This window comes from Octodon degus, unplaced genomic scaffold (assembly GCF_000260255.1).
Source record: "Octodon degus isolate 3935 unplaced genomic scaffold, OctDeg1.0 scaffold00002, whole genome shotgun sequence".
Taxonomy (NCBI): Eukaryota; Metazoa; Chordata; class Mammalia; order Rodentia; family Octodontidae; genus Octodon; species Octodon degus.
This window is the reverse complement of record NW_004524578.1, coordinates 4292792-4317299: the sequence shown is the minus strand read 5'-3', so window position 1 is coordinate 4317299 and position 24508 is coordinate 4292792. Positions and strand designations below refer to the sequence as shown.

Sequence of the window (24508 nt, the reverse complement as noted above, 5' to 3'; positions counted from 1 at the left end):
TCAGGTGAGTAGGCCTCCTAGACCACAAGCTCCCTGCACGGTGTATTCTGCTGCCACACTGCCACGGACTGAAAACTGAATCCATCTTTCCCCTTACTGAGCTGATTGTCACAGCTATGTTGTTACAATCACAGAATATTAATAATTTGTCACAAAATACTGAAAGAGATCCACTCAAACTACTACTTACTTTTAAAAAACATTCATTCTAATACACATTTAAAGTCACAAAGCACTATATTCTGTAAACTGTACAGTGAATATATACTTATAAATATGTCAGACTAATAATTCTATTTCTAATCTACAAAGTCCTACTTTGTGAATGCCTTTGTCCCTTTTCAAATGTCTCCGCCCAATATACAATATGCCACACTGGTTTAAGTGACCCTTAGCAACTCGCAGTTAACTACATGCAGATCTATGCCTAGAATTAAAATGTATAAAGAATATTTAATTAGTTCAATCTTTTATTTCACCTCACTTACAAGCATGTACATATTTAAATATTCACTAGTCATTTTGCTCTATTCTTCCAAAAGAAGACAGTGTTATATAATTTGAGATTTTTCCTCAAATTGTTAATGCAGACCCATTAATAGAGGTTGATCTTTGATAACTAAGAATAAGGTATTTATTTCCATGCCCCAAAATACAAGCTTAACCACAAATTAGGTACAACTTAAAGCCAATGTAAAAGGAGACACCCTAAAAGAAACTTTCCCATCTGGACTGATCCGCTAGTTTATCCTCTGAGAGCATTATATTTTGACAGTACTGCCAAGTTCTTATGTGTATTATAACAGCCAGAATTATTTTCTAAAGACAGAAAAATTTAGGTCAAGTATCTGAGGATACCCACAAATTATGGCATTTACATAATGTTAAATTATAATACAACAAACATAAAGCTACAACTATAAATAGAACATACTGATGACAAGTTTCTAACCACCAAGGACTCTTGCCAATGTATATACTTATTAGAAGTCTATTCTGATCTCAAATTAGGAGCTTCGTAACCCAAAAACCAATCAGATTGCGCTGTACAACTTATTTACTAAACAACTCATCTTGATACACTGCCATGAATTCCAAAGTGATATTCAGATGATTTACACTTGCAACCTGGCAACAACCCAAACCACAAGAGAGGACAAGCTGCTTGAGATTCACCATGGGGTATACACAGTGACCTCATGGCCCAGATCGGTCCTCCTTCCCCTGTGGTGACAGACTCCAGCTATCTGGCCTTTTGTCCAAGTAGGTGTGACACTGGCCCTAGTCCTCCCTGGGAGAAGGTGAGAAGTGATGTGTTTCCGGTCTGTCTCAGTCCCCCTCCAGACTATAGTCAGAGTACAGTGGCCATGCAAACAGAGAAGCCAAGAAAAGAGCTCAGATCCACCCAGCAACTGAGGAACACTCCCAACCATTCTGGTTACAAAATTAACATCTAGCTCCACCATACCTGTCAGGTGTCTACTGTTGTAGGTGAGTCCTTCTGTAAGTTGTATAAGAGTTATAAAGTTGCTGCTGTGTTAAGTATAAGAATCCATGAACAACCTATAATTCAAATACTACTTCACAAAAAAATGCCTTAGTAGTAATTTCTACATTCTCAGCAGTGCCATTTTACACATTTTATGTAAACTTCTGCTAGCCCAAAGTACTACAATTATTGTTCCCATTTTGCAGAGATAAAAAGAAGTACTGAAAAACTGTGTAACTTGACAATAGTTGCAGGCTCAAGATCAAAAATAACATGCGTACCTACAGCACTGGAACGCTATGTCCAATCTCCTGGATTATTATGCCATATAATTATTGCCAAATAGCTTCTTTTGCACTATTAGGCTGAGCTGAGTAGCTGGGACTGAGACACTATGGTTTCCAAAGCCTAAAATACTTATTTACCTTCTAGTCCTTTACAGAAAAAGCCTGCTGCTGGGTGTGATGGTACACATCTGTAACCTCAGCACTCAGAAGGCCAAGGCAGGAGGGCTGCTTGGGTTTCAGGGCTAGCAGGTTCAAGGCCAACCTGGAATAGTGAAACACTACCTTATAGAGGAAAGAAAGAAAAAAAGAAAGGGATGGAGAGAGGAAAAAGAAAAAACCCAAATCAAAACAAAACAAAGTAAGACAGAAAAAGATCACCGATCTGGAGTCTTTGGGCACAACTAGACTCTGCCAAAGCCAGCCACGTTCCTGTGCTGCTTCCTGTGTAGTTCACCCTCCCCATCACCGGTGAGCTGCTGCTTCTTGGCTCCCTAGTATCAGGAACCATGTATGACTGGCTGTGTCTCCCTAACGTCAACCCATCTTGTTGCCGGTGTGGATGTTTGTTTCCTAGATTTTCAATTCTAAAACAATACCTACTAAAACTACTTTTTCCAGAAAAAAAAAAAAAAAAAGTTTGCAAATTGATTAAAAATAATGTGTATATACTTAATATTGAGTGGTACATTTAAAAATGGTTACAATGACAAATGCTATGTGCATTTTATCACACTTAAAAATTTTAGAAGATAATTTTTTAAAAAAATTTTTTAATGTACTTGGTACAGGGTCTCACTATGCAGCTCAGACTTACAGAGATCCTCCTGTTTTCAGCCTCCCCAGTGCTGCGATTACAGGCATCACCACATCCAAACTTGGTGACCTGCTCAGCAAGCCCAGGGACAGGGCCGGCCCAGCACGTGGTGCCGGGGACTGAACCTCAGTCCCTGTGCTTGCCTAAGCAAGTGTTTAGTCCACAGAGCTATCTCACTGGCCCTAATAATTTCAAATTTAAAATTTACAGTATGTTTGATTCTTAAAGCAGCAACACTAGAAGCAAAACACGACACACTGAGTCCTGTGTGGCATTACTTGTGGTATACATTCACTTTACTTCGGTTTTGTGCGTAAAAGTCAGTTTTGAGAGACTAAAAACAGGCACAGAACTTCCTAAATAGAACCCTCAGAGACCACAAACAGCTGACTGTGCTCATCTTGTACCTGCTTCTAACCAGCACCACAGCTGTCTCAGCAACGGCCTGTGAGTCACAACGCTCTTGGAAGCATCCCTCGAGCAAGTACAAGACAAAAGGACTTCTTCACGCAATACGGCTCCACAGCAAACGCTCAGGGGACAGCCACCTCCAACCAGGTTAGGGGTCCAGTTCAGCAACACTGTGCAACACAAAGTCAGCATTCTTAAAATTCTAAATGCTCGTGATCACTCAGGCACCAAAATGACAATCTAGGTTGAAGATAACAAAATCTGTCATTGTATAGCAGTTTACTTCTAGAAGCAGCCTTTCATTTTCATTTTTATGAGTACAAGGTAAAAAAAAATAGAGAAGTCTTTACACAAAAATGCTAGGTGTAACAAAATCACTTGGTTTGCAGTGCCGTGGCATCTGATGTAACTGGTAAATCAACGCAGACTAAGCCAGAGCCAGCTTTGCTTCTCACAGGCTGTGTTCCTGAGCCATACTCTGCTGACCAAGTCAGCCTCTGTTCTCTTGGGGGGGGGGGTGTCACAATTTAAGACAAATTATTAATATCCACAAAATGAGGCCTTCTGTTCTAGAGAGAAAGAGGCTGTGATAAGGCTTTCACAAATGCTGAGTCTTCCCTTGGGCCCCTTCTGCAGCACCAGTCAGGCTCTCAGCTCGACCTTGGCTTGACCTTAGCTAGCCCTTTCTCCCCTGGCTGCTGTGAGAACCTTCCATCTCTCCTGCCCCAGCTTTAGCCTCCTCCAAATAGGTAGAGTAGGGTGGTCTTTCAGGGAACTCTGGCTGTGTTTGCTTGCATAGAATAATTTAACCTCCCAAACTGCTAGGCACAAAGCTCTGGCTTCCCTTCCTTTCTGGCCACATCCCTCCTGGTACCAGGCCTGACACCTTGGCAGCTCTGTGGCTGGGCCTGCAGGTTCTCCCATTGGCTCCCTGAGTAAGTCTGTTTAAGCCTCAGTCCTTTCCTTTCTCAGCCAGGGTCTGGGCCCCAGGGGCATAGCCCACTGTACCAGGGTGTGCCCATGGGATGTGGAAGGGAAGCTCAACTACCTTTAATTCTTCTTCAGGATTCTCTATGAGGGCACATGGCAAAAATCATCTGAGATTCTGATGTAAATCCCTGACCAAACACATTAAAGAACACAAGACTGGTGGTTACAAAATGAGCCGTCTGTTTCTCACATGCTCACTAGCCTCCCATGAGCATTAACATCAAGGCTCTGACAGGAGGAACTGTCTCAGACCCTGTAAATCAGGTGGAGATCAAAGGACAAGAACAGAAAGAATGCACAAGCTGGGCAGTGGCACATGGCTGTAGTTCCAGCTCCTCAGGAGGCTGAGGCAGAATGATCACAGGAACCCAATGGCTAGAAACCAGGCTGGACAACAAAGTGAAACTGTCTCAAAAAAAACAAAAAGCCTAAAATGCCCACGAACAGGCAGGAGGTTGGTAGGCAGCCTAGGCCTAACTTCTATGATATTTCAGGGCCAATCTGACCACATGATGGGTAGACAGGTGGAGCTCCTTTTCCTGTACCACTGCAGGGCAAGTGGGGAGGGCAGGCAGGAAGGTGCTAGGCCAGAGGAGCTCTGTCTTAGCAGGGCTGCAGATTTGAGTCACTAGATGGAGAGATGACAAGAGGTTAGCAGAGCCAGCAGCAGCAAAGAAATACACACAGGCGTTCCCTTGCAGCTTTGGTGGCCCCGCTGGCAGGGGCTGCCACTCTGTCCTCCAGCTGATGTATTCTTAGAGATCAGGCAAACTAGACGGAAAGCAAGTCTATCCATCACCTGCCATCATTCCTGAACTACGCCCAAGAAGGAGCAGGAGACTGCCTCTCTGCCCTCACACTAGGGGACAAGGAAATCAGCCTGTGAACTAACTGAAGAGGATTCTCAGACCTCCTGACACACATTCACTTTCAATCTGAGCTCACATCACAGGCAGCCAACACACTGTGAGCTTTCCAGACTTGAGAGGCTGTGGTGCCACATTCACATCCCGTGAGCACACTGGGCAGGACGAGAAAGCAGCACACCCGGAAGGGGCAGTGGGACAGTAAAGCAAGGTGTCACAGAGAGCGGAGGGCATCCCGACCACGGGCAGCCCGCACCTGGTGCGGATTAGATAAGGGACTCGGATTCAATGCAGTTGCTTTTTAAACTGCAAAGATTGCCTTATAAATAGCAGTTTGCCTATCTAGGGATTTGGGAGGCATAGTTAAGAGTATCAGATAGATAAAAGACTATACAATCAAAACAAATAATTTTAAAGACACTAATAAATGGAAATCAAGCAAGGAAAAAGTTATTGATGAGATATACTGGTTTTGTATTTTAGAAAGCTTTTTTTAAAAATATTATAAAAAAAATTAAAAAATAAACTATTATGAAGCAGCTATACTTTGTAGGGAAATGCTATGAATTATAAATAATATATATTATATGTATATAATGTATATATTCTCTTTATATGTATATAATGTAGCATATAATATATATGCTACATTATGTCTATAAAGAATACACACATCATATATTATATATATTTGTATATTATATGTAACAATATACAAATTATAAAATGTAACAGATATGTGATATAACATGTATATAATATATAATGCATATATGTGTATGGAATATATATACAAATATATATAATATATGATGTGTCTATAAAGAATGCACACATCATATATTATATATATTTGTATATTATATGTAACAATATACAAATTATAAAATGTAACAGATATGTGATATAACATGTATATACTATATAATGCATATATGTGTATGGAATATATATATACATTTAAATAAACTGATACAAATTGCACACACATTTATGGTATTACCATATGATGTTTCAGTATATATACACACTGTATAATATTTAAATCAGGTTAAACATATCTCTCTCACTTTCCATATCTTCACAGTAAAGTCATTTAAAATGCTTTCTTCTAGTTTTTTGAGTTTCCATATATTGTAAAAATTCACTTTGAGACATCATTTGCTTCTAGAGTAAAAATTAACTATCACTGTATTAATCCTTTTATGGGAGAAGGGTTACTATAATGAAATACCTGAGGCTGGACACTTACAAAGAAGCTTATTAGCGAGGGGTGATGGCACACACTGCAATCCTAGAACATGGGAAGTTGAGACAGGAGGACTGCTGTGAGTCTGAGGCCAGCCTGGGCTACATGACAGAGACCACATCTCCAAAAGGTGGGAGGGGGGGCATGTTAATTAACTAACAACCCAGAAGACAAAGCCCAAACAGCACGCACTGGCTCTTGCAAAGCCCCTGGCTGCATCATCTCACAACAAAAGACTGTGCCCAAAGCTGAGATCACGCTGTGACAGGAAGCCCGAGTAGGGAAGAGGCCTAGGGGCTGCCACTGTGCCCTACCTCTTAAAGGTCACAGCACCTCTCACCACCATACTAAGGACCAAGCTTCTGACACAGGTCACACTCCAACCATAGCCAAACTGTAACAAGCATGTGTTAATATACAAAAATTTAAAAACATGTAACAACACAAATCAGTAAGAGCATATTTATGTAAATGAAACAAGACAGTAACCACAGATCAATTTTATTAACTAATGTTTACACCTGAAGCCAAGCTTTAATGTTAGAATATGCTAGGTTCCAGAAGCCAACACCCTGGAAACAGGGATTAAGAGCTGCAGAACGTATCATGGTAGAGCAAGCACCCAAAGCAACCTCAGCGGCCCCTGTCTCTGGCTCAGACAGGCTGCCCATTCCACAGGCTAAGGCCATACACCCCTGTGTATAGAAGATGAAGGACAAGAGACACTACTCAACTCCAGAGCAATGGCTTTGTAGGTTTACAGTCATTTAAGCTACTTAAAATAACCAATCACCAAAAGCCCAGTATAAAGCTACTAAGTGTAAAAATTGCATTCAGGAGAGTTAAAAATACCATCATTTGAAAAATATCGTAATTATTTCAGATACAAATTATTAATGAATAGTATGATGGTTAAAGGAAGAATAACGCATTGAATGTATTTAAAGCATCTTTCTATAAGGTATTTATTTGTATTTTATCTTTTTTTATTTTTTATGTAGTTGGTACACGTCTCACTACGCAGCTCAGACTCACAGTGATCCTCCTGTTTTCAGCCTCTCCAGTGCTGGGATTACAGGCGTGCGCCACCATGCTCAGTCGTGGTAGCTGGCTCAGTGCACCCAGGGGCAGGATCGGTGCAGCATGTGAAGGTATTTATTAATTACAAAGGAAAAACTGTTACCTTACAATACAGATCTCAGGCAAGTGATCAGAGTTAACAGAAAATACTGAAATCATGTTCTCCTGATGTGATATGCTGAGAAGGACGTAACATCACTCCACCCTGGGAAACATGAGATAAATTCAAATGGAGGGACACTCTGCAAGTTAACTTTTTAAAAATATCAGGCCACAGCAAAAACAAGGGCAGGATTTACAATACTTAAGAGTCACACCAAGCTGGGTCCTGGTGGTACACACTTATACTCCCAACACACTAGGAGTCTCAGGCAGAAGGATCCTAAGTATGAATGCTGCATGGGCGGTTTACCAAGACCTTGCCTTGAAATAGAACATTTTTTTAAGTATAAAAACATTGAAGGGCCGGGGATATAGTTCAGCAGCATAAGTGCCTACTTGACAAGGACAACGTCCTGAGTTTGACTCCTGGTACCAAAAAAAGAAGAGTCTCAAAATACTGAAAAGACACACACACACACACCCTTAACTAAATATTCTATGGGATGCTGGAAGCCACCCTAGAAATCCTTTAGTTGCTTTTGGCTTTTTTCTATAAAAGCCATTTCTGAGATAACAGATGAAATATAACTGATATTACAGTTTGGATCTAGAACAGCCCCCAAAAGGTGGTGCAGTGAAGGCTTGGTCTTCTGCAGCAGCCTTCAGAGGTGTGATGCAACTGGATCAAGAGGACTCTGATCCTGCCAACGGATGAAGTCACTAACGGTTCCGTAGCTACATGATCTGCGGGGAGGCAGGGCCTGCGCAGGGAAGTGAGGGACCTGGGGATGTGTTTGTGAAGGGTTTATTTTCTCCCTTCACCCTCTCCACTTCCTCCACCAAGATAAGCAGCTGTGGTCTGCTACGCCCCTTTGCCATCATGTTCTGCTTCATCATGGACCCAGAAAGAACACTCAGGGGACTATGGACTGCATCTCAGCAACCATGAGCTACGTCCTACCGTTCAGTTATTTATCTCAGGTTCTGCATTGTGCCACAGTGATGAAAAGCTAACTAACACAGTGACAAAAACCTGTAATTAGCTAGCAGTATTTTATCAATGTCTGTGCCTTGGCTTTAATTATACCACGTTTATATAAATGAATGACTTTTTTCTGAGAAAAAAAAAAGTATATATTTAGAATTAGCTAGCTGAACTCGGTTTAGATGATCCCAATTTCATTGGCAACATCCGATGCATCATAATCAGGAGCCGGTCAAACATATGCCTTCTTCTCTCCATCAGGCCTGATTAAGGTATTGACCTTGGCAACATCGATGTCATAGAGCTTCCTGACAGCTTGTTTGATTTGGTGCTTATTGGCTTTGACATCCACAATGAACACGAGTGTGTTGTTGTCCTCGATCTTTGTCATGGCTGCCTCTGTGGTCAGGGGAACTTGATGATGGCATAGTGGTCAAGCTTGTTTCTCCTGCGGGTGCTCCCCCGAGGGTATTTGGGCTGCCTCTAGAGCCGCAGTGCCTTGGGATGACGGAAGGTGGGCGACGTTCGTATCTTCTTTTTGTGGCTGTGGACGCCTTTCAGCACGGCCTTCTTAGCCTTCAACACTTTTGCTTTGGCTTTAGCTTTGGAAGGAGCAGGGGGTTTCTTCTCTGCCTTCAGTGCCATCTTGGTAAAAAGCAAATGAATATGTTCTTATGAAAAAACACAAATATTTAAGGTACAAAAGTACCATTTCTGTAACTTACTCTCATATGGTTCGGGAAAAAATAATAGAGACAAGGAGAAAGCTACTATGGTTAAGTATCAACAATCTGGGAGTGCCAGTTAATCTCCCAGAAATCTGACTGGATTATGGGGTGACATAGCCCACCCAGTGGTCTCCTATGGATATTCACAGCTGAATGTCTGCTAGGAGCTGTGGCCCAGCTGGGAGGTGTTGGGTCACTAGGGGTGTGCCCTTCTTCAGAGGGTGAATCTCTTCCTGGCACTCTTCCCCTGTGCTCTGCTTTCAGGCCACCAGAAAATGAGCAGCTTTGTTCCACTATGCCCCTCTGCCACGATGCTGTCCACTGGAGCCAGCCAACAATGGAATGAAAATAAACCTCTCTCTTACGAAATTGAGGGTATCAAGTACTTTGTCCCAGCAAAAGAAAACCTGGGTGAAGAATTTAAGGGGGTTATTTTTTTGTGAAGTTTAAAATAATTTCTGAATTTTTAAAAAAATTACAAAAGAAGAAGAAAAGGCAACAACACTACCAGGCGTAGCAGTATGTACACTGGAATGCTGAGGCAGGAGGACTGAAGAGTTTGAGCCCAGATGGGGCCAAACAGCAACTTGAGACTGTCTCAAAATTTAAAAATTAAGTATATTAAAAAAAGAAAGAGAAACAAAGACAGAATGAGACAGAAAAAGACAGACAGGTGGGCTGGAGATGTAGCTCAGTGTGATGGCTCTGCATTCAATCTCCAGTACTGGGCGGGGAGGGCAGTGTTAGAAATGATCATCTGGAGAAGTTACAAATACTACATTTGGGAAACATCACAGTAATTACATACTCCATATTCATCAACAATAAATCATGAAATTATGGTAAGAGACTTCTGAAAGATGTTTTCTAAAGTATGAAGTAAGAAAGTTTTGATCCATAATCTGTTTTATCAGAACCAAAGTTTCAATATTTTGTCTTCTGGATCTTCTTTCAACTTAATCAACAGGGCAATACTTCATTATATGCTTTGAGGTTTCCTGGACCCCTCCCAAAAAAATTGTTACTATTTCTGTACCTAATTCATGCCTTTTGCTTGCTGTACTGTGGGCATGACAATAATTCATTACAACCGATACTTTGCCTTACTTCCTAGTTGCTAATACCACTGATACACACTGATGATTCAGAGGGAAAAGAAAATTAGTACACACTGACACCAGCAAACCAGTCGTTGCACGGAAAACCTGGTGCTTCACTTCACCTGTAATACAAACACACTTGACTGTAGTCAGCAATGCATACCTACTGTGCAGAGCTTCTTGGCAACCAGAGAAACACACAGCACTCAAGGACTTTCACAGCTACTTGGTGGGAGACTTGTGTGCACAGGTGAAGGGTACTGTGGTAACAATACTGTAACAAGTATGAGATTTCTGACTAATAATAGCATTCTGACATTTACGCACACAAACCTATGAACGCTTCTGCTCAAAGTAAAAAGCTTTAATTTTGCAGATGGCTTAGTAAACTTGATTTATCTGTCATGCTCTTAGCATTGCACTGTTTTCTATTTCAAGTATAGTATGTATTACTAGTAATACGTTCCATTCTTCATGATAATTGTTTTTGATGTCTACCACATAATGTTTGCATTATTAAGTAAGATGTTTCATTCCAAACCCAAATCTACATCGATTCCCCTTTCCTTTTGGGGCAAGCTTTGAACTCCCAGGGATGACTGAGGAAATCAAACTACACAGGCAGAGACGGCCCAAGGCCAAAGAGTGAGGTCATGGAGACAAAGAGGAGCAAAGGGCTCCACTGGCAGGAGAGCCAGTTCCCAGGTTCTTTCTCTCAGGATGTGCAGGATCCACACAGAGCAGTAGCTGAGCCCGGGAGGCCAGGTGGGCGCCACCTTTGACCCAGCAAAAGCATCTCCATGTCACCAGTTCAGCAGCCACCTGGGTACTGAAGATGGAGGTGGGCTAAGTGAGTAGTCATCACGGAGGCAGTTTCCTGTGATTACACTTCAGATCAGCTGGCTCCAGAAAAGTAGCGGATGTTACCAGCTGTGAAACTTTATTTTTTTTTTTAATCTACCCAGAAATACCCCTGATGCAGAGAAGAGGAAATAAATATTCCCACAATTTAAGGACACAGTCGCAAGCATTCCTCCAATAAATACCAAGTTCTTTTTGCATTTCTAATCTTAAAAATTCTTACAACTCTCCAAGGGCTCTATGACAGTAAAGAACTTTTTAGAGCGTTCAATGATAGCTGGCTGAGGCACACATGCCACTCCTCTCTGCTCTCCATATTTTTATCAGAAATATCTGTTCTCCCAAGCTGCGGGGAAAATTAACATCCCAAGAATGCAGACCATGCTTGTCTACTGGCTATGCAGCTACACCACGGCAGAACAGCACCATGTCTAGAGAAACCAAGTTCTGAATTAAAATTTTATTTTGACAAATAAGACCAAACTAAATGAAAAGGAAACAACACCTGAAGGGGGGCCCTAACCAGACAGCTTACATTTTCTCAGAAAGACACAATTTCTAAGAGTCCATTCTTGACAAATATTTCCTATATTAATATGGCACTTACAATAAAAAAAAAAAAAGGAACCACCCATTACCTAAAATAGGAGTGAAAAGCTTTTATTTCTATGCTTCATTTTGAGAAATAAAATGTTTGGCTAAAAGAAAATGATAGTTATAGCTGTACTAAGCCTTAGAATGGAAAGAATTAGCAGCGTCACAACCTTCTCAACTTGGCCAGCTAACACAAGTAGTATTTTTAAAAACTGTTCACTGGAACGTTCAGAGTAAGCTCATGATGCCGTAGGCTCCACCACCACCACCACCACCACTACTTTGTATGACGTTAGAACATCCTTAAAAATCAAGCATCCTATGTCACGTTATTAACATTTTAACTCATTAAGCATCAGGTGCCTAATACATTTGCCTCGGAGAGGAACACCTAAGTGATCCAGACAAGGCTCAACTTCTAGGGAAAACAGCTGAGTGTCTGACACAAAGAACCACCCAAAGGAAAAGGATCTTCAAGGAACATACTATCAAAATCGAAACACTATTTTGTGAAATTTACAAATAAGTTTTTTTAAAAATACTTAAAATAAGGGCTATGTCAACATACGACACAATCAGGTATTATCTGGGACCACATAACAAAAATTAGACCACTCTCCTTGAAAGAACAGTGATTATATCTCCATTTTGGCTAGCCCTGGCCCTATTCCCATGTATTGATATGTACAGAGACAGCCAAGATTTCCTTATCCCTTCAATTGACCTTAAGCAATGCAAATCAGTCCAGCCTAGGTGGTAGGACCATTTGTACTCTGAAGCAAAATGACAGGCAGTCACCAGGGTACTGAAGGTGCAGTGTCTCCCTGCCCCCATAGCTTGCAGAGAATGTGTGTGAGCCAGTGAGCCAGGCAGGATGGAGAGTCATGCTCCACGCTGTCTGCCTGGACTGATCCGCGAGATAAGAAGCTGTGACTTCCCAGAGCATAAAAATTACACATCAGAGCTGAAGCATGGACCCCAGAACATTAGATACTGTCACAAACTGTGTAATGCAGATTACTCTGCCTATCTTTCCCTCTGTGTATTACAGAGGTGATTTCAGGCCTCCTACCTAGCCCAGCTCATAGCACTCATGTACTTCCCACCATTCTCACAGTCGCTCATCCCTCGAGCCACTCCCTTCTACACAAAATAATAAAACCTGGTTTGAGCCTAGGACAAAGTCCAGTTAACCCCATCATACTAGTTGGATTTAGGACTCCCTTGGCTCCCCACAACCATAAATATGCATTAGTGTCTTTATTCTTGTCATGCATTACACTGCAAGTGGTAGATTGGAATTAATTCACTAGAATTCCAGTAACTTTTCCATGGGATTACAAATATAAACTTTCTGAATGAGGATGAGGTCCAGTAATAATCCAATAACCTTCACCTTCCAAATGTCCTGTCTGTGATCACACGAGGCTTTCAGGGGACATTAGGATATAAACTGACACAGTATGAAACCTATCACTAAAAGCCTATTTCAAAGTGGATGTAGGCCTCTTACCTATCTGACCCCAACCTTCCTAAAGTGAAAAGGCACTGGTGGTATCAAAAACAAGGCTAGAGGAGACAAGCACAACAGCCTCTTGGGGGCAAATGGCAGTGTGTGAGATGCTAAGTGGATTGAAAAGGGATATGTGCTCCTTCCAGTGGCAGTGAGGGTCACTTATCTGTCACAGGCCATTAACACCCCTGAAAGTACCCACCCTCCCACCATAGGGAGTCTAGCAACAGGAAATGCTCATAGACAATGGAAACTGACGCAACACCCAATCTATCTGAGGAAAATGGAAGCTACGTTTCTCAACTGTCAGGGAAAAGTGTTACAGATATGAAAAAAACACAAAAAACTCTGGAGTGTCAAAATGGAGTTTAGGATTCGACCCAGAGCCCAGGCTTAGCATGAGTGAGACCTCCCGGGGCCCGACGAGTCCTCACTAGACCCAGTGCCCAGGCCCAGTGTGAGACCGCCCGTGGCCCACCAGATCTTCATTCGAGCCAGCCCCCAGGCCCGGTGTGGGTGTAGAACTTCCTCCGTCAGACAGGCCTAGTGTGGAACCCTGCAGCAGAACTCCCTGCAGAGAGGCTAGAGGCAAGACTCACCCAGCTGTTCCAGGAGCAGAACATCTTGCCAGAGTGGCACAGCGGGTTCACTTCCAAGGGCTGCAGCAGGAAGAAGTGGAGCCCAGCAGCCAGACCCAAGCCACACCCACCTGGACAAGTTTGAACTTGGTAGATCAAGGTAATAACTCTATCAAAACTCTACACCAAAGGTCAAAAGACAATACTATACAAAATGACAGAGAAGGAGCAAAACACATTCTTAGGCCCCAAGCCCACCCAGAACAAACGCAGGAGACAACAGTGCAGCAGAAATTGGAAATCACACACCTGAACTCTCTAAAATAATAGCGTCTAAAGTAAAGAAACAACTGCAGGGGCTGGGGAGATGGCTCAGTAGAATAAGCGCTTGCCTGGCAAGCGCAAGGGCCTGAGATCAATCCCTGGTTCCACCAAAAAAAAAAAGAAACAACTGCAGATAGGTATAAAGGAAATCACATCAGAAATAATTTCTTTCCTTTTTTTTTTTTTGAAATAATTTAGAAGTAAAAAAAGAAATAACTATAATGAAAGAAGTACTATGTGCTTCTAAAGAAGACACTGATAAAAAAAATAGAGAAGAATAGAAAAATTATGGACTCCTTGAATGAGCAATATAGGAAAGAAATTATGGACTGATTCAAAGTGCTATACAAGAAACTAAAACCTTAATCACAAGCTGGCAAAACCATTTGAATGCAAGTGAAAATAGACTTTCAGACCTTGAAGACACCATTGCAGTTAATGAAAAGGTAAGAAAAAATCTCTTAAAAACAGCTAGGATGCAGGAAATAATAATTCAACATTTGCAAGATGATGCAAAGATGAACAACGTAAGACTAATAGGCATCAATAAGAAAGGAGTCAATACAAATTATATAAAAAGAATATGAAATGTCACAGATCTGTCCTGTTACAATTCTATATATGGTTAGATTTCTAAATTTCTTTGTAAAAATATGTAAATGCTTAAAATAAATAAACAAATAAATAAATTTTTTAAAAAGAATATGGACAGGGGCTGGTGAGATGGTTCAGTGGTCCAAAGCACCTACTTAGAACAAGCTTAGCAAAGCACAGGGACCACGGTTCAATCCCCCAGCACCACATGCCAGCCCGCCCCACCCCCTGGCGGGCTGAGCTGGTCACACACACACACACACACACACACACATAAATTTATTTTAAATTTATTAAAAAAAAAAAAAGAATATGGACAGAAGTAATGGCAGAAAACTTCCCAAATATGGGGCAACAATCTGACATTCAGTAACCAAAGCATATAGAACTCCAAATAACATCAACCCAATTAAAAGCACACCCAGACATATAATAATCAAGATCCAAGAAATTCAGCACAGAAACAGTATACTAAAAGCCACTAGAGAAAAGAAACATCACATTTAAAGGAAACCCATGAGAATAACAGCAGACTTCTCTTCACAAACCATCAAGTCAAGAAGAGCATGGAGCAAAGTACAAGACTTGCAAGAAAACAAATTCCAACCCAGACTGATATAACCTGCAAAATTCTCTTTGAAGTATAATGGAGAAATGAAATACTTCCATGACACAGAACAACTAAAGAATTTCATGATGACAAAGCCAAACCTACACAGACTACTAAAAGGTATGCTAGAGAAGGATCAAAATTACCACAACTCCATGAATGAGAATGGGAAAAACCCACCAAATATAGCAAACAATTAAACACAGGAGAAAAAGAGGAATACGAAAGCAGTCTTTCAGTTATTCTTTTGTATACAGCAGCAAGTATTTCCATCAGTATACTCTACAAATGGACTTCTCCAGCACCCTACAGATCATGATTCTGTCTGGGTCTTTAGGAGGATATCAAACAGCAGTAGCTCAGTCCCACAAGTGACACCTGAACACCAGTAAGTGTCATGGTCACTGTCCATGTCTACCACATACTAGAACTTTGTATGATATCCTATCCCCAAACTGTTAGAAGTGCTGGTCATTTATTTGCCATTCCAGTATTTGTTATGTTTTATTCTTAGTAATTCTTTTTTTTTTAAATACTGAAAAATTAAGTTTATTATAATTTATTTAATTTAACAATCTAGGAAATTTGCAGCCATCAGCAGTTCCAGCACTACCTCAGGTGCGATGGGAAATTCAGGAATCTCAGTGGAGCTGCTAGTGTAGCGCACCTTGTAGGTAAAATACATGCAAACTTTCGAAAGTACACGTGAAGGGATTTCTCTAAAATTAACCTCATTGGTTTCATTTTCAGCAAACTGAACTGGGCCACTCAACATGGCTTTTACTGTTCCTGATGTTAGTGCATGCTCTCTTTTTACAATAAATTCATGACCATCAGAAGATATCAATTTGACATACATGGCATCTGGGCCTTCACAGCCACCATAGGTTTTCTCTTCTCCATTCATTATGTTCTGATATAATTCTACTTTCGTTCCACAGGAACTTTCTTTAGTAGCTTCTCGTCCACACCACGGCAACTGCAGCCAAGTCAGCACCAACCACCGTAGCCCCTACTCCAGGGCCACCCCAGTAATTCTTTACTATTATGAAAACCTTTTTTAGTTGAACTGTTTTGAAATATTTAATTTTTAATTGACTTTTAATTAATTTTCTGAATATTGTTTAATCTTAATTTTTGTTTTAAGATTTATATTGTATCTTTGACTTACAATCTACTTATAAGACATGGTATGATATTTTTTTCCTAGTATTAGAAACTATAAAAGTATATTTCCATTTTCCATTGACTTTATATTACTTCTTGTCTTTTACACACACACACGAAAAAATATGTATATAACCTGACATAAGATTGATACTGTTTTGTAGAAATTGTCAATGACCTTTTAAATGGGTTCATCTAATACATTTTACATAGTGCTGCATAACTACCATTTTGAGAGCTCTTTATTCTTTATCCAAGACCATGCAGCAACTTCTCTTGCCTTCTGGATTATGTCTTTGTTATTTTCTATATCCTACATCTGGAGGTATTAGAATATTTCAAGTTTGTAAAACTGGAAAATATTTTATTTTTAGTTTTCAAAGGTATGTTTGCTAAGTATAAAATTTAATGAGGATAGATCTCTTTTTTTTTGTTTCAGTTCTTTGAATTAATTAGTCTAGAGTCTTACACACTTGCTCTTTTTTTTTTTCTTCTAATGTGGAATAAGATGCTATTTAATTTTGCTCTTCCATAGTTAATTTTTTTTTATGTGTATGCTTTAATGATTTTTTTCTTTGCAATTAGTTTTGGACAATTTCATTTTTGTGTTTCTTGGTGTGATTTTATTCAAATTTCTTGTGCAACAAGGTTCACTTTTCTTGGAAATGTGGTGCTATAATTTCAACTAACTTCAGAAATTTTAAATCTTTAAATATATATTGCCTACTCTTTCTACTTTGAGAATCCTAATTATATGAATGTTTCTTTTTTTTTAATATAAGTTTCTTGATTTTGGTACAAAGTGAACTGTTACATGACTGATCTATAAATTCATTTTTATTTTGGACAATTTTTGTTATAGTCATTTACATTTTTAAATAATTTATTTACAATGTGCAATCTATTATTAATTTCATGCCATGTATTCATTTCAGAAATATTTCTCTAAAATTCACTCTGCCTATTGGAATATTTTGCTGAATTCACACACCTACAATATTTAAATGACAATGGAATACCTTCTCTGACAAAACTAAACAAAAAAGGGGGATACAAATGAACGACCATTTTGTATCTGTATATTCAAAATAGGATATACAGCTTCATTCTCTTAATTCAAAGAATAGAGGGATTTGTTCTAATAGTGTCTGTGGACAGGATATCATGTCTGCATTTTGTACAATGAACACCCACTAAGACAACAATATGCAGTGTATTAATTATTGAAACTGTGCTAGTAATCGGTTTTGAAACTGTCTCATTGCTATTTGTTTCTCAATAAAATTATTTTTAAAAATAATTAAATTCACTCTGCCTACATATTATATCTTTCACATTTCAGTATTTGTCTACAATTTTTAATATGCTATATAATTATTTTTTTATTTTTATTAATTTTATTGAGAAACAGCAATGAGACAGTTTCAAAACCAATTAATAGGCCAGTTTCAATAATTAATGCATTGCATATTATTGTCTTCATAGTGGTTATTCATAATACAAGATGCAGACATGATATCCTGTCCAAATACTATCAGTACAAGTCTTTCTTTTCACTGAATTAAGAGAAAGTAGCTATATATCTATCCTATTTTGTATATACATACAGATACAAAAATGGACCTTCATTTGTATCCCCTCTTTTTGTCTAGTTTTGTCAGAGATGGGTATTCCATTGCCATTTAAATATTGTAGGTGCATGAATTCAGCAAAATAATCCAATGTAGTCTAGTAGTCCATGCTATATAATTTTTGATTTTCAATAAAGTTAATGAGAAAAAAAAAGAAATAGAATTCAGGGTATCAGTGTGAACCTACAGACACAAACACATACACACACCTTGCCTAGTTCAGTCCACTGAACAGGTCTACCAGTAGCAAAAGCCCAAAGGAATAAGCACATTTAGAGCCCAGATCTTGGCTTCCAAATATTTGCTATTATAAGGAACAAGGGTTGCTTAGAGAAATGGCATTTACAGAGATAGGGCAGGAAAAACATATGAGTTTGTCATATCTTACTACATCAAAAAGCAAGAAACTGCTTAAAGAATGACAGAGGTATATTAGAAAGACACAAAGGCCAGCTGTCACTGGGCAACTCTGGGCTGACTTATTAAGAAAATACAGCAAAAGTAATAGATTATAACCTACTGAAGAAATAGGAATACAAGGGCCTATAGTCATATAAACACATTCAAGAATAAATACATAAATAAACAGAAGTTTACTTTCAACTAATAAAAGCAGAAGGAATGAATGGGTTACAAAATTACCATACTACAAACACTGTTGTATTAATTTACTCAGCCAAAAAAAAAAATTTTTTTTTCAATAGATGTTAAAACCAGTGGGTGTGAGTATGATGAGGAACAGGACACTTATACAGTTTCAAAGTAGCTCACCCCCAAGATACTTATTAATTACAAAGGGAGAGTAACTTTGCAGTGGAGAAACCTGGCAGACACTACCATATGTGGAATACAGCAAAATCATGCACTGTTACAACACAAAGAGAAGACAGCACCACTTGTATAAAATTTCTGCCCAAATGCATGAGTCTACTCATGAAAAAACAATACACAAATCTAAACTGATGAACATTCCACTGGCCTGTAATCCCCAAAAGTGTTAAGGTCATAAAAATTAAGTCAGAGGACTTGTTTGAGATTGAAAGTGACTAAAAAGGCATAGCACTCAGCGCACTTAAAATTCCACCCATTTTAGCAGCACTTTAACTTATACACATTTATAGAAAATTTATCCTATGTGATGAGGGCTTTTCTAGCTTAAAGTGCTAAAAAGGTTACCACTTATGCCTAAGAGATTGAATATTTTTATACAATTCAGTATCCCACAGGGAAAAAAACTACAATAAAAATAACAAATACAGTATCAGCTGCTATACAACAGTAAGACATGATGTCATGAATTCAATGGAGAAGAAAGATCAGTAAAAATGCATTTTTTCATACTTTCTATACTTAATTTCCAGAATAAATTATAATTCAATCAGAAACTGGCCAAACAGCTAGGCATTATCTTAGAACACTCTCAGTAACATTCTTCTCTTTACTAGCAAGAGGAAGGATATGATATAAACTATCAACATTAATTAATGACTTCATGGGTATGTGACTAATCTGCACTGAATAATTTAAATGGCAGATTCAACATAGAAAGCATAAACATATATTAAACTTTGTAATTAAGACCTGTTAAGATTGCTAGCACTGTTAAATACTGAACAAGTTTCTCAAGACTTATCTTCAACCAGTGTCATTTCTCTTCCTGCCAAATGGCTAACCCTGGTAAAACTGAGTACTTCTCAGTAAAAATCACAATAAAGAAAAAAACTATTCTCACAAACAAAAATTTTTAAAGACCTTGTAATAGGGTTGATGGCAAATACTGTGAAACTGAAATCAGCCAGTATTTTTAATTGGTCAAGTTTTCTAAAACACCTGGTCCCAGGCAGTTATTTTAGTGTATGATAACCTTATTTTTATATAACTCACAAAGCAAAATGGGGCAACAGTTAAAAAGGGGCTGAAGATTTTATCTTATCTTACACATCAGCTTAAGAATGTATCAGTCATTGCAAAAACACATAAAAATATAATATTCTAGAAGTGATACAGAGACACTTAAGTGAATACTGTAAATGGATACTCTGAATCACAAATATCTTTTCTTTCTTTTCTTTTTTTGCGGAACCAGGGATTGAACTCAGGCCCTTGCGCTTGCCAGGGAAGCGCTTATTCTACTGAGCCTTCTCCCCCGCCCCCACAAATCCTATTTTCTTAAGTTTTAAAATCAGAAATAGTTCCTGTCGGTCAAGGGAAACAAAGCTGTGATAAAAACTATGACAATTAAGAAGACTGCAAGGCACTGGGAGTATAGCATACATGAGATCATGGATCTAATTCTCAGTACAAAACCAGAGGAGAGAAGAGGAGAGGAGAGGAACATGGAGGAAAAAAAAAGAGGCGCTGCTCACAACAGCGGTAAGACACCAACTCTTGCCTCAGAGCTCAGCTCTAGGGGGCAGGGCATGCTCCTGTGCTCAGGTTCCGCATTTCACTTCCAGGGCAGCACTACAGCTATCACTCACTCAGGCAGGAGCCTCCAGGGAGGAGGACCTGAACAGTGGAGGGCAGAGGCTTCCCTGCTGCTCACCCCTGACTCTCCCAGTGTGGTACAGAGCAGGCACACAAATATTTGTTGGATATTCATTTTGCAGGTATTGAATGAAACACGCGCGCGTGAGAGTTTATCTCTCCCTTAGACAAATTCCACTAGGTATAAAGGATGGGTACATGCGTACTCAGGACTCCTGTCACACAGTACCACTATCACACAGTAGCCATGTAATACTTACCTGTTGAACAACAAATGCATAAACAGTTCATGTACATCTCCTCCAAACCCTTTGAAGGTTGTTTCATCTTAAGTATGAAACACAGATATGATCATCTTCTGTAAGCTGTTCAGATTTATCTTAAAAACTTTCACTATTATCATCAAGGTTAAACATTCATTCTGTGTTAATATTCTAGACACCTAAGGCACAGGAACAATCATAAGGAAGTGAACTGATCAAACCCAGCCTCCAAGAAGATCAATTCAACAATTCTCCATATCCTCATTATAGTCAGGCATAAACAGGTCCAAGGCTAGTATTAGTAAGATACACATATGGAAACAGCCACTTGTCCAAATTATACACAGTGAGAAATAGTACCAAATGAAAGTGCTTAGCCTAGGTTAAACAACAATAGGGCATTTAAAAAAACTTTTTCTAAAACAAAAGTGAGCAGCACTATACAACTATTAGAATGGCTCAAATCCAAAACACTGACACACCCACTGCTGGGAGGATGCAGACCAAATGGCTCTCAAGGATGCTAGGAACACTCAGCGGCACAGCTGCAGTGGACGACAGCTGGGCAGTTTCTAAGCTAATCCACTATCACACTTCTGTATACTTACTCAGTGGTTTTAAAGATATACATCCACATAAAAACTTGCATGGGAATGTTTATGGGAGCTCTAAAATACATATCAAAAGCTGGAAATGATCAAGATGTCACCCAACAGCTAAACAGATCAACTATGATCCATGCTTATCATTAATATTACTCAGTTATTTTTAAAAAAGCAATGATATGTCAAACTACAAAAAAGGATGGACAAATATAAATGCATATTCCTAAGTACAGAAACCAGACTGAAAAAGCTATATGCTGTAGGATTCCAAGCATAGGACACTCTAGAAAAGGTTAAATGATGGAGACAGGAAAACGGGCAGCACTTTCCACCAAGTGCTTCCCAGTAAGGGGTCTTGGGGAGCCCTGAATGCACAGACCTTTAGCACAGTGAAACTGTTCTGTACAAAGGCGTAATGGTAGATACATGACAATGGATATGTCAAAACCCATAAAACTATATAGCACTAAGTGAATAAAAAGTCACATTTAAGTAGTCAGGGGATTCCAGGATAGAATGTAGATTTTAATAAAACAATCTCCTTGTAGTACAAATGCATGGAACAGCCTTCCCAGAGGAAGTAGCGGAGAAGGTTGCCAACACAAGTGCCTCTGTAAGCAAAGGCTGAAAGACTAAAGGCAAATGAAACTCAACATAGCACCTTACCCAGGGTAATGGAAGTTGTTTCCCACGGGGTTACATGAAAACAATCCCAAAACCACTAAACATATATAATGGAATCAAAAGATTATGCAGATGGCCCACAGATGAGAGCCAGGCTTCTTCCTGCTGAGACAGAAGCTGGCAACACAGCAAAGGGAGGAGGCGAGAATGCTCCATGTGGCAAAGTTCAGTGTCAGAGACAGCAGGGCATGGATGTACCCTAAGCACAGGTATATATCAGTACTGACAGGTATCTTACATTATATGATTGGCTTATTTTGTGTCTAAAATTCTTCCAGTTTTGGCACTTTGGAGCTTTTTAACACTTTCTTACTTTCTGATTCTTAAGATGTTCTAGGTTTTTTTCATATAGTTCTTGCCAATTCTAGGAAGTCACCAATTTCTTAAAGAAGTGCTACCTTTTTCTATTGGAGGATGCTATTAGAAATCAAGCTATGAGTGGTGGGTGTGCCTGCTGGGATAGTGTTTGTTCCTAGGCCCTCAGAAGTATGTGCTGCACGAACCCACGTGTGCACGTGACTGCTGCACTGCCCAGCATCCTGGTGCAGGTCGCACACCGTCCTTTGCCCCTGGGCCTTTGCACACCCCATTTCCTCTGACCAAACTACCCAAAATGGTCCTTCCCCTGATTAAAAAAAAAGGCTCCCCTCTCCCCCTCCTCCTCCCCTCTCCCTCGCTCTCCCTCCTTCCCGTCCCATGTCCTCCCCCACAGTGGGCCCCTTCTCACGCTTCGCAGGACTGAGTGCCACCAGTCACCACAGGTCTCTCTTCCTCATTTCCTGGTATCTCCAGAGTAAGGAATGCATGATGACAGGAGGTCAGAACAGAGCTTATCTTGTGCTCACCACTTCACCCCACTGCCCAGGGCGGGTGTGGTGCATAGTAGGCAGAGTGTGCTTTTAATATATTAGCCACTTAAAAAGGAAAAAAAAATCTAACTTTATCTGCACCAGCTGGGATGTGTCAGTCTATCCTACTCTAACAAAAAACCAGAAATCTAAATTATTACGATATCCATTTATAAACACATAAAAAGCCAACTGGCCTCCCTCAGGTAGTGGGAATAGAACTGTATTCATCTTGCCTTTAATAAACTACAATACTACAAATAAATTAAAATCTTATGTCTTTATAATCAGCATTCCTGTCACAGGAAAATAAACATGACAGATATTTTAATAAGTGTGAAGGAAAAGCAGTACTTATGACAGGGAGATTAAAAGAACAATAAAAGGCTGGGGAGACAGCTCAGTGGCGCAGCGCCTGCCTGGCAAGCACAGGGTCCTGACTGATTCCCAGTACCAAAAAAGAAAAAACAAAAAATGTTTAAAGGTAAGTGCCACAGTGCCCCAGTTTTGCAATACTAAAACTTGTGCCCCAGTTGTTGTTGTTTTTTTTTTTTTTTTTGAGACAGGGTCTCACTTCATTCGGTCAGGCTGGCCTTGAAATTGTGCTCTTCATGCCTCAGCCTCCTGAGAAAGTAGAGTTATGGCTGTGTGCTTCTGCTCCTGGCTCTACACCATTCTTTTAATGAGAAAATTATATTTCATAGTACAGTGAGATAGGCTGCTTCTATCATCTATGAAATAGGGGCTATTCTGACACTATATATTATATATATTACATACAGAGTCCACTAAAGAAAGTATACATACTTCAGTAGTTTGCAATACTAATATCTGGATGCCAATGGCCACCACTTTGAGTACCTCTTATAATATTAGAGGGCAAAGGTAACTTGTATTAATCTTATGACATCTCAATAAATTTAGAATTAAAATATACAAGTTTTTTTTTTTCCTGGTGTATATATTTTTGGCAGACTCTGCATGTTATATATAAGTATATATGTATTTATATATGTATGTTTTTTTCAGAGGTAAGAATCAGCTTTTTAGAAATAGTGCTTAAAATTCAATAAATGTTAAAAATGTTTGTGTTGACCTCATTTTAATGTTCTAGTAACCAGGAGTTGACAGGAAGAACTGCAAATAGAGAATAAGAAAAAAGTTGGCAAGAAGATGGATGAGAGGGGAGAAGACAAGTGCCCTTGTGTAAGGACTTCTGATACCCACTGAAGATTGTGTCCCATGGGGGAGTAGACCTTGGATCCCCATCAAAATCAACCATTAGGTCAACTTGGAAGTATTCAATAAATTCCAAACCTTACTGAATTTTTCTAGAACTACCTTACTTTCTATACTCATAAAGCCTTCTTTATGCGAGAGTTTTTACAAGCCTGTTGCAAAGGAAGTGAATAATAATGTTACTTACCAAGAATAGAAGAAGAACTATCAGAATATGGATAACCTGGGTTCTCCTGCGCCTGCCCTGGTAGTAGGCCACTGGAAGGAATGTCTGGAGTCCCTCCATTTAAAATCTATAAGTGAAAGGGGAAAAGTATGAAGTTTTCCACTCTTGTTAGGAATTTCTAGTGAGCACCATGTGCCACATCACTAAGAAAAGGAAGGATGCTAGAAAAAGCAAGGTGGGGGA

At 39.5% G+C, this 24508-nt stretch overlaps 1 protein-coding gene and 1 pseudogene across 1 annotated transcript in view; both read right to left on the bottom strand.

Annotated features, from left to right (window-relative positions):
• Chsy1 (chondroitin sulfate synthase 1) overlaps window positions 1-24508 on the bottom strand; it is a 76755-nt gene that overhangs the window by 19652 nt on the left and 32595 nt on the right. The gene's annotated exons all lie outside the window — the stretch shown is intronic.
• Window positions 15744-16082, bottom strand: LOC101574034 (annotated as a pseudogene).